The following is a 3,100-nucleotide window of genomic DNA, read 5'->3' on the forward strand; positions in this document are numbered from 1 at the left end:
GGCTTAGCCAATGGTAATTAAGCAGCATAAGTGGTAGCCTTCTAACATGTGTCCCCCTTTCCCCTTTTGTGTGTGTGTGTGTGTGTGTGTGTGTGTGTGTGTGGGTGTGTGATTTTCTCTCTCATACCCTACTTGGAAGGCTCGCCCCTTCCTATGTAGGGATGGATGAAGACTTTTGGGGCACACACAAAGCATCCAATTTCCCTAATGTTTGACCTTTGGACACAACCTTTGAATTTTGGAACCTTAGCATTTTGGAAGTCTTAATGGGCTGAACCTTAGGGTATTTTAAGCCCATTGGTGCAAATGCCCCCCCCTTTGGATCCCTATTTTCCCTCCTTTGGATCCCTACTGTGGCGGTCTGCTAACTTAACCAATATTCTAGCTTTTTCTCCCCTGGCACTTCCCCATATTAAATGATCAGTTTAACATGAGAAAATCATTTAGGAGAATTAGATATTGATTATTATGACATTACCTCTCTCTTGAAATCATTGTCGTCCTCGACTATGTGGTAGAGAAGATAAAGCATATTCATTAGTCCTTTTTCCTAGCGGGTAGAGAATCCCTATGTTACCCTATGACATCGTTCCACAATGGATGACTAGTCCATTTGGTGCTTGAGAGCTTGAGGCTGCCGCAAGCATGTCTGCACATTAGTCCTATCATCTTCCATAGTAGAGTGACAAGCTCTACTTGGTGTTCCGGGGACGTCCTCTCCGCAAACTTTATCTAAGCATGCATACTACTTTATTTTTGTGCACAATAAAGAAAAAGAGAGTCTTATAAGACAAAAACTTTGTTCATTTTTAACATTTGTACATTTGCTTACTCTAGGGAAGCATTGTAAGCATTGACAAGGTTTAGGTTATCCTTTAATTGTATGCCTTGCATCCATCTAGCATCTTCAAAAGGATAATTCTTAAACTTAATAAGATATTTTCGGATAGGCTTATCGCCTCTTAGTACCTTGTCTTCATCTCCGAGAATGGACTCGGGTTGCAGCACCTCTTCTTGGTCCTCGATCTCCGGTGGGTCTTCAATAGTTGTTTCTTGAGGTGGATCTCCTTTGTAAGGCTTTAGTAGGCTCACATGGAAAGCATTGTGTATGAGCCAATGGTTGGGCAACTTGAGTTGATAGGCCATCTCATTGACTGGCCTAAGAATCTGGAAGGGACCATAGTACATTTTTGCTGACTTAGCATAGTACTTTTGGTGTCCCGTAGGATTCTTGCCTGTCGTGTGCCCTAATTGAGCCTTGGGAAATTTAAGTAAGACCCAATCATTTTCTTTAAAGGCTTGGGCTCTTCTGTGCTTGTCAGCAGCAGCCTTTTGCCTTTGTTGCGAGATAGAGATAGCATCCTTAATCTTTTGAAAAGATTCTTGTAAGTCTCGGCTATACTCATCTGCAATGAAGATCTTCAGTACTCACCTTGGATTGACTTGTCGTCAATTTCCACTCGATTCAATTGCAACTTTCTATCAAGCCACTGATTTCTCGTCTGCAACCTGATTCCTATACAAAATTAATCAAATTAGCTATTTTTCTATGAGGACAATAGAGCTCTTGAGAACCCTCGTGATTGGTCTCTGTATATCACTTCAAATCGTGCTATGGAAGTCAAAACTTTGATTCAGATTCAGCTTTAGCAAAATCAAAGGTCTAATCTGCAACCTATAAATGGAGTGTATCTGTACCAATTTTGATCCAATTGAACCCAAAATTGTCCTGTGGCCTTATTTTATGCTGGTCTAACACTGTATAAGCCCAAAAGTCAAAATTGAAGTCTGTGGATAGCAGAAGTAAATAATCATGATTATTTACTTTGTCAAATTTTGGTACTTTTTTGGATTGGTTTGGCAAGTATACAACTTGTTAAAGCCCTTGGGCAAGTTTCAACAAATTTGGACAAAATTTGATCAAGATTACCCACTGTTCCGTGTCCGTAGACTCTGATTTCGAGAATCTGGCTTAAGTCTCACTTTTGTGGTCCAAATTTCACCAAAATTGATTTGTGGAGTTTCGGTATACTCAAATTTGCAAAATCAACAAGTTTTGAAGCAGTAGTAAATAATCGCGATTATTTACTTTTGACAATTTTGTGCAAATATTTGCCCCAACCTTGACACAAGCACCTTAAGTTAAGGTTACTAGCCAATTTTCATCAAGTTTGGATAATTTTTTATCAAATGGTCATCAATTATCTGTTTACAGACTAACTTTGCAATTTTAGTCACAATTTTCAATCCAATGATTCAAATCTTATCAAATTTGGTTTGTGGGCTTATTTCAACATGGTAAAGCTACTGCTATGCCAACTTGGTCAAAAAAGTTCAAAAACAGGACAGATGTAAATAATCGCGATTATTTACTTTTGCTAAAATTTTGCAAGTTTTTGATCAACTGAGTTTATCACATCAGTATAAGCCTATGAATCAAATTTCATCAAGTTTGGATAAATTTTTCCTCAATTCACACTCAAGATTCAAAAAGTCAGTACAAACTTTAGTTTTTACCCAGATTCTTGTCAGTTTAGTGATCCAAATCTTTTGGACCTTTACAAAAGTTGTTTGTACACATGAAATGAGTCAATGGTATGAATCTTGGACAATTTAGAGAAAAAAGTTAATAACTTGAGGCTTGAAATGAGCACTTTTTGCAATTTTCTCAAAGACATTCTTTTTATGATGTTTTTTAAGCCTATAAATCAAGTCAAAACTTAATTTGGCCTAAAATGCCAAGAAAAAGTAAACAGTTTGAGTTTTGGTCAACTTCTTGCATTTTTTACCTCAAAGTGTCTTTGAGCTTACCCACTGGTTCGGACAACTCTCAGGCTTACTTTCCAGTCGAATTGAGTGAATTCGAGTCTTTTCAAGCTATTTCTAGCCGTAGACCTGAAATTATGCAACTTCCAATAGCAACTCATAATTGATTCTTTCAGAGAGAGCAATGTTCTGAAATCCACGTCGGATCCTACTTACCCTACTCCTAGACTCTCATGCAATGGTTGTGAAAAGTGTCCACAAACACTCATTTTCTTGTGTTTTTTATTTTTTTCGGAGTTTTGATCTTAAGACTTGTCTCGTCTACCAATCATTC

Source organism: Adiantum capillus-veneris, chromosome 2 (assembly GCF_014529385.1).
Source record: "Adiantum capillus-veneris isolate H3 chromosome 2, ASM1452938v2, whole genome shotgun sequence".
Taxonomy (NCBI): Eukaryota; Viridiplantae; Streptophyta; class Polypodiopsida; order Polypodiales; family Pteridaceae; genus Adiantum; species Adiantum capillus-veneris.